Genomic DNA, 12,500 nt, shown 5'->3' with positions numbered 1-12,500 from the left:
TCATCTACTGTAGTATTATGACCATTATAACTTTAACTTTTATAACTTAAAACTGTTATAACTATATTATAACTGTTCTAACTATTATAACTAACTGTTGTAACTATTAAAGCCATTATAACTATAACTGTTACAACAGTTATAAGTCTCATGAACAGATGAGCAGTGGTGCTCTGCTCTGGCACACAGGTCATGTTAAAAATACTCCATATATCTACAGAAAAGCAGGAATCAAGACAGTCAAAGAGAACTCAACACACACACACACACACACACACACACACACACCCCAGATGTGAAGGAGGCCTACAATATGTTTGTGGTCAAACATCTTCAGCTGGACTGTATCTAAGGGTGTGTGTGTGTGAACTTGTGCATTCTGTTAAAAGTAGTTCTGATCTAAGCTAAAATAAAAATAGCACCATGATGACACATTTGGCCGGCAGATACATCATTCCATCACATCTACCAAAAGCCACTCCAATATTTTTTATCACATTTACATTTTAATTTTCTATGTTTCTATTAATCAGAGACTAAATAAAGTCCAGAAGACTGATGATGAGTGCGGAGCAGGACACACACACTGGGAGGAAGAACCCTGTCTCTCCAGACAAAGTGTGGGGCGGGGCCACGGGGCCAGCGTCTCGCACACATATATTAACCGATGTTTTACCTACGAAATATGACAAGACAAACAGAAACATTCGCACTGCAGCCAGAGAAGCTCACGCCAGCGGCTGTTCCTCAGCTGGGAAGAAACGAACGTAAATGTCTGGAAACAAAACAATGACACCAGTGTGTCCACGCCAACAAACCAACAAACAGATCCCAGTGAACGTCCAGCTGAAGAGAAGACAGAGAGAGAGAGCGAGAGAGAGACAGACAGAGACAGACAGACGGAGCCAAGTAACCATAAAAAGAGAACTGAGACTAAAGAAAATGAAGCACTGAAGCAGGATGTGTGTGTGGCATCTGTTCTGTTCCAGCTGTGTGAGGGTGGATGGTAAAGTGATGCAACAGCATGCAACACAAGTTGAGGGGGCTGATGAGAAACACACACACACACACACACTCACCCTATACACACACACACACACACACTCATCCTATATACACACACACACTCATCCTATATACACACACACACACACACACTCATCCTATATACACACACACACACACACTCATCCTATACACACACACACACATCCTATACACACACACACACACACAATCCTATATACACACACACACACACACAATCCTATATACACACACACACACAATCCTATATACACACACACACACACACACACACACACACACACACAATCCTATATACACACACACACACAATCCTATATACACACAATCCCTTATACACACACACAATCCTATATACACACACACAATCCTATATACACACACAAACACACACACACACACACACACAATCCTATACACACACACACACACTCACAATCCTATATACACACACACACACTCATCCTATATACACACACACACACACTCATCCTATACAGCCTATACACACACACACACACACACACACACACACACACTCATCCTATATACACACACACACACACTCATCCTATATACACACACAATCCTATATACACACACACACACACACACACAATCCCATATACACACACACACACAATCCCATATACACACACAATCCCATATACACACACACACACAATCCCATATACACACACAATCCTATATACACACACAATCCTATATACACACACACACACACACACTCACAATCCTATACACACACACACTCACAATCCTATACACACACACACACACACACTCATCCTATATACACACACACACACTCATCCTATATACACACACACACACTCATCCTATATACAGCCTATACACACACACACACACACTCATCCTATACACACACACACTCATCCTATATACACACACACACTCATCCTATATACACACACACACACACACACACTCATCCTATACACACACACATCTATACACACACACTCATCCTATACACACACACACTCATCCTATACACACACACTCATCCTATATACACACACACACACACTCATCCTATATACACACACACACACACACACACACACACACACACACTCATCCTATATACACACACACACACACACTCATCCTATACACACACACACACACACACACTCATCCTATACACACACACACACTCATCCTATACACACACACACACTCATCCTATACACACACACACACTCATCCTATATACACACACACATCCTATATACACACACTCATCCTATATACACACACACACATCCTATATACACACACACACACACACTCATCCTATATACACACACACACACACTCATCCTATATACACACACACACACACATCCTATATACACACACACACACACTCATCCTATATACACACACACACTCATCCTATATACACACACACACACACACACACACACTCATCCTATATACACACACACACACACACACACACATCCTATATACACACACACACACACACACACACACACACTCACTCATCTATATACACACACACACACACACACACACTCATCCTATACACACATACACACACACACACACACACACACACATCCTATATACACACACACACACACTCACTCATCCCTATATACACACACACACACACACACATATATATACACACACACATCTATATACACACACACACACACACTTTCATCCTATATACACACACACACACACTCATCCTATATACACACACACACACTCATCCTATATACACACACACACACACACACACACACACTCATCCTATATACACACACACACACACACACACACACACACACACACTCATCCTATATACACACACACATCCTATATACACACACACACACACACTCATCCTATATACACACACACACACACACACACACACACATACATCCTATACACACACACACACACACACTCATCTATACATACACACACACACACACACTCATCTATACACACACACACACTCATCCTATACACACACACACACACTCATCCTATACACACACACACACTCACACTCATCCTATACACACACACACACTCACACTCATCCTATACACACACACACACACTCACCCTATACACACACACACACACGCACACTCATCCTATATACACACACACACACTCATCCTATATACACACTCATCCTATATACACACTCATCCTATATACACACACACACTCATCCTATATACCCACACACACTCATCCTATATACACACACACACTCATCCTATATACACACACACACTCATCCTATATACACACACACACTCATCCTATATACACACACACACTCATCCTATATATACACACACACACACACACACACACTCATCCTATATACACACACACACACACACTCATCCTATATACACACACTCATCCTATATACACACACATCCCTATACACACACACACTCATCCTATACACACACACACACTCATCTATACACACACACACACACACACACACACATCCTATATACACACACACATCCTATATACACACACACACACACACTCATCCTATATACACACACACACACACTCATCCTATATACACACACACACACACACTCATCCTATATACACACACACACACACACACACACACTCATCCTATATACACACACACACACACACACACACACTCATCCTATATACACACACACATCCTATATACACACACACACACACACTCATCCTATATATACACACACACACACACACACACACACACACACTCATCCTATACACACACACACACACACACACTCATCCTATACATACACACACACACACACTCATCCTATACACACACACACACTCATCCTACACACACACACACACACTCATCCTATACACACCTACCTCACACTCATCTATACACACACACACTCACACTCATCCTATACACACACACACACACACTCACCCTATACACACACACACACACGCACACTCATCTATATACACACACACACACTCATCCTATATACACTCATCCTATATACACACTCATCCTATATACACACACACACTCATCTATATACCCACACACACACTCATCACTATATATACACACACACACTCATCCTATATACACACACACACACTCATCCTATATACACACACACACTCATCCTATATACACACTCATCACATATACACACACACACACACACACACACACACACTCATCCTATATACACACACACACACACTCATCCTATATACACACACTCATCCTATATACACACACACATCCTATACACACACACACACTCATCCTATACACACACACACACTCATCCTATACACACACACACACACACTCATCCTATACACACACACACACTCATCCTATACACACACACACACACACTCATCCTATATACACACTCATCCTATATACACACTCATCCTATATACACACACACACTCATCTTACCCCACACTCATCCTATATACACACACACACACTCATCCTATATATACACACACACACACACACACACTCATCCTATATACACAAACACATCTATACACACACACACACACTCATCTATATACACACACTGTCCCTATATATACACACATCCTATGCACACACACTCATATATACACACACACACTCATCCTATACACACACACACACTCATCCTATACACACACACACACACACACTCATCCACTATACACACACACTCATCACTATACACACACACACACACTCATCCTATACACACACACACACACACACTCATCCTATACACACACTCATCCTATACACACCTCATCCTATACACACACTCAATCTGCCACACTCTCATCCTATACCCACACACACACACTCATCTATGCCACACACACACACTCATCCTATACACACACACACCTCATCCTATGCCCACACACACACTCATCCTATACACACACACACACTCATCCTATACACACACACATACATCCTATACACATACTCATCCTATGCACACACTCATCCTATACACACACCTCATCCTATACACACACACACACACACACACACTCATCCTATATACACACTCATCCTATACACACACACATCATCCTATACACACACACTCATCCTATACACACACACACACTCATCCTATACACACACTCATCCTATACACACACACACACACACTCATCATATACACACACACACTCATCTATACACACACACACACACACTCATCCTATACACACACACACACACTCATCCTATACACACACACACACACACACACACACACACTCATCCTATACACATGCCTCATCCTATACACACTCATCCTATACACACACACACACTCATCCTATACACACACACACACACTCATCATATACACACACACACACTCATCCCTATACACACACACACACTCATCCTATACACACACACACACATCCTATACATACACACACACACACACACATCTATACACACACACACACTCATCCTATACACACACACACACACACTCATCCTATACACACACACACACATCATCCTATACACACACACACACACACTCATCTGTACCTCATCCTATACACACACTCATCCTATACACACACACTCATCCTATACACACACCTCATCCTATACACACACATACAGCTCATCCTATATACACACACTCATCCTATATACACACACACCTCATCCTATATACACCACCTCATCCTATACACACACACACACTCATCCTATACACACACACACACACATCCTATACACACACACACACATCCTATACACACACACCTCATCTATACACACACTCATCCTACACACACTCATCCTATACACACACACTCATCCTATACACACACACACACTCATCCTATACACACACACACACCTCATCCTATACACACACACACACACACACTCATCTATACACACACACACACACACATCATCCTATACACACACACACACACACTCATCCTATACACACACACACACTCATCACACACACACACACTCATCCTAACACACACACACACATACTCATATACACACACACACACTCATCCTATACACACACACACACACACACACTCATCCTATACACACACACTCATCCTGTACACACTCATCCTATACACACACACACACATCCTATACACAAACACACACACACTCATCCTATATACACACACTCATCTATATACACATATCCTATACACACACACACACACACACACTCACATCCTATACACACACACACACACACACACTCATCCTATACACACACACACACTCATCCTATACACACACACACACTCATCCTATACACACACACACACACACACACACTCATCCTATACACACACACACTCATCCTATACACCTCATCCTATACACACACACACACTCATCCTATACACACACACACACATCATCCTATACACACACACACACACATCCTATACACACACATCCTATACACACACACACACATCCTATACACACACATCCTATACACACACACACACACACTAATCCTATACACACACACACACACATATCTATACACACACACACACACACACTCATCCTATACACACACACACATATTCTATACACACACACACACATCCTATACACACACACACACACACACACATCCTATACACACACACACACACATCCTATACACACACACACTCATCCTATACACACACACACTCATCCTATACACACACACACACACTCATCCTATACACACACACACACACTCATCCTATACACACACACACACACTCATCCTATATACACACACTCATCCTATATACACACACTCATCCTATACACACACACACACACTCATCCTATACACACACACACACACACACTCATACTATACACACACACACACACATCCCTATACACACACACATCCTATACACACACACACACACTCATCCTATACACACACACACACACACACACACACACACACTCATCCTATACACACACACACACACACACACACTCATCCTATACACACACACACACACACACTCATCCTATACACACACACACACACACACACACACACACTCATCCTATACACACACACACACACACACACACTCATCCTATACACACACACACACACACACACTCATCCCTATACACACACACACACACACTCATCCTATACACACACTCATCCTATACACACACTCATCCTATACACACACACACATCCTATACACACACACACACATCCTATACACACACACTCATCCTATACACACACACACACACACTCATCATACACACACACACACACATCCTATACACACACACACACATCCTATACACACACACACACACTCATCCTATACACACACACACACACACACACACTCATCCTATACACACACACACACACACACTCATCCTATACACACACACACACACACACACACTCATCCTATACACACACACACACACACACACACTCATCCTATACACACACACACACACACACACACACTCATCCTATACACACACACACACACACACTCATCCTATACACACACACACACACTCATCCTATACACACACACACACACACTCATCCTATACACACACACACACACACCTCATCCTATACACACACACACACACCTCATCCTATACACACACACACACTCATCCTATACACACACACACACACACACACACACTCATCCTATACACACACACACACACACACACACTCATCCTATACACACACACACACACACTCATCCTATACACACACACACCTCATCTATACACACACACACACACACTCATCCTATACACACACACACACACACACTCATCCTATACACACACACACACACACTCATCTATACACCCCTCCCCCCCCCCCCCCCCCCCCCTCCACCACAACACCCCCCCCCACCCCCCCCCCCCCCACCACACCCCCCCCTCCCCTCCCCCACACCCACACCACACCCATCCTATACACACCACACACACACCACACACTCATCCTATACACACACACACACACACACTCATCCTATACACACACACACACACACACTCATCCTATACACACACACACACACACTCATCCTATACACACACACACACACACTCATCCTCTACACACACACACACACACTCATCCTATACACACACACACACACACTCATCCTACACACACACACACACACTCATCCTATACACACACACACACACACTCATCTATACACACACACACACACACTCATCCATACACACACACACACACACTCATCCTATACACACACACACACACACACATCCTATACACACACACACACACACTCATCCTATACACACACACACACACACTCATCCTATACACACACCACACCACACACTCCTCCTATACACACACACACACACACTCATCCTATACACACACACACACACACTCATCCTATACACACACACACACACACTCATCCTATACACACACACACACACACTCATCCTATACACACACACACACACTCATCCTATACACACACACACACACTCATCCTATACACACACACACACACACTCATCCTATACACACACACACACACACTCATCCTATACACACACACACACACACTCATCCTATACACACACACACACACACTCATCCTATACACACACACACACACTCATCATACACACACACACACACACACTCATCCTATACACACACACACACACACTCATCCTATACACACACACACACACACACTCATCCTATACACACACACACACACACTCATCCTATACACACACACACACACACTCATCCTATACACACACACACACACACTCATCCTATACACACACCACCTCATCCTATACACACACACACCACTCATCCTATACACACACACACACACACTCATCCTATACACACACACACACACCACACACACACACACTCATCCTATACACACACACACACACTCATCCTATACACACACACACACACACACTCATCCTATAACACACACACACACACACACTCATCCTATACACACACACACCTATACACACACACACACACACACTCATCCTATACACACACACACACCCTATACACACACACACCCTATACACACACACACCCTATACACACACACCCTATACACACACACACCCTATACACACACACACCCTATACACACACACACACCCTATACACACACACACACACACACACACACACACACACACACACTCATCTATACACACACACACTCATCCTATACACACACACACACACACACACACATCCTATACACACACACACACTCATCCTATACACACACACACACACACACACACACACACTCATCCTATACACACACACACACACACACACACTCATCCTATACACACACACACACACACACACTCATCCTATACACACACACACACACACACTCATCCTATACACACACACACACACACACACACACACACTCATCCTATACACACACACACTCATCCTATACACACACACACACACACACTCATCCTATACACACACACACACTCATCCTATACACACACACACACACACACTCATCCTATACACACACACACCCTATACACACACACACACACACACACACACACACACACACACACACACACACACACTCATCCTATACACACACACTCATCCTATACACACACAACACACACTCATCCTATACACACACACACACTCATCCTATACACACACACACACTCATCCTATACACACACACACACACACACACTCATCCTATACACACACACACACACACACACACACACTCATCCTATACACACACACACACACACACACTCATCCTATACACACACACACACACACTCATCCTATACACACACACACACACTCATCCTATACACACACACACACACTCATCCTATACACACACACACTCATCCTATACACACACACACACACACACACACTCATCCTATACACACACACACACACTCATCCTATACACACACACACACTCATCCTATACACACACACACTCATCCTATACACACACACACACACACACACTCATCCTATACACACACACACACACACACACACACACACTCATCCTATACACACACACACACACACACACACTCATCCTATACACACACACACACTCATCCTATACACACACACACACTCATCCTATACACACACACACACACACTCATCCTATACACACACACACACACACTCATCCTATACACACACACACACACACTCATCCTATACACACACACACACACACACACACTCATCTACACACACACACACACACACACACTCATCCTACACACACACACACACTCATCCTATACACACACACACACACACACACACTCATCCTATACACACACACACACACACACACACTCATCCTATACACACACACACACACACACTCATCCTATACACACACACACACACACACACACACTCATCCTATACACACACACACACACTCATCCTATACACACACACACACACACTCACATCCTATACACACACACACACACACTCACATCCTATACACACACACACACACTCATCCTATACACACACACACACACACTCATCCTATACACACACACACACACACACTCATCCTATACACACACACACACACACACTCATCCTATACACACACACACTCATCCTATACACACACACACACACACACACACACACACACACTCATCCTATACACACACACACACACTCATCCTATACACACACACACACACACTCATCCTATACACACACACACACACTCATCCTATACACACACACACTCATCCTATACACACACACACACACATCCTACACACACACACACACACACACACACACACTCATCCTATACACACACACTCATCCTATACACACACACACACACACTCATCCTATACACACACACACACTCATCCTATACACACACACACACACTCATCCTATACACACACACACACTCATCCTATACACACACACACACACACACACACACACTCATCCTATACACACACACACACACACACACTCATCCTATACACACACACACACACACTCATCCTATACACACACACACACACTCATCCTATACACACACACACACACTCATCCTATACACACACACACTCATCCTATACACACACACACACACACACACACTCATCCTATACACACACACACACACTCATCCTATACACACACACACACTCATCCTATACACACACACACTCATCCTATACACACACACACACACACACACACTCATCCTATACACACACACACACACACACACACTCATCCTATACACACACACACACACACACACACACTCATCCTATACACACACACACACTCATCCTATACACACACACACACTCATCCTATACACACACACACACACACTCATCCTATACACACACACACACACACTCATCCTATACACACACACACACACACTCATCCTATACACACACACACACACACACACACTCATCCTACACACACACACACACACACACTCATCCTATACACACACACACACACACACACTCATCCTATACACACACACACACACACACACTCATCCTATACACACACACACACACACACTCATCCTATACACACACACACACACACACACACACTCATCCTATACACACACACACACACACTCACATCCTATACACACACACACACACACTCACATCCTATACACACACACACACACACATCCTATACACACACACACACACACTCATCCTATACACACACACACACACACACTCATCCTATACACACACACACACACTCATCCTATACACACACACACTCCATCCTATACACACACACACACACACACACACACACACACACACACACACACACTCATCCTATACACACACACACACACTCATCCTATACACACACACACACACACTCATCCTATACACACACACACACACTCATCCTATACACACACACACTCATCCTATACACACACACACACACATCCTACACACACACACACACACACACACACACTCATCCTACACACACACACACACACACACACACTCATCCTATACACACACACACACACACACTCATCCTACACACACACACACACACTCATCCTACACACACACACACACACACACACTCATCCTATACACACACACACACACACACACTCATCCTATACACACACACACACACTCACACTCATCCTATACACACACA

General features: G+C 43.5%; 1 protein-coding gene across 4 annotated transcripts in view; it reads right to left on the bottom strand.

The window, feature by feature from the left end:
* The window catches only part of akap13b (A-kinase anchoring protein 13b), a 75,774-nt gene that overhangs the window by 17,088 nt on the left and 46,186 nt on the right, over nt 1–12,500 (bottom strand). The window lies entirely within an intron of this gene.

This window comes from Electrophorus electricus, chromosome 16 (assembly GCF_041902795.1).
Source record: "Electrophorus electricus isolate QZ-2024a chromosome 16, ASM4190279v1, whole genome shotgun sequence".
Classification (NCBI taxonomy): domain Eukaryota; kingdom Metazoa; phylum Chordata; class Actinopteri; order Gymnotiformes; family Gymnotidae; genus Electrophorus; species Electrophorus electricus.
This window is presented reverse-complemented; position numbering and strand designations above follow the sequence as displayed.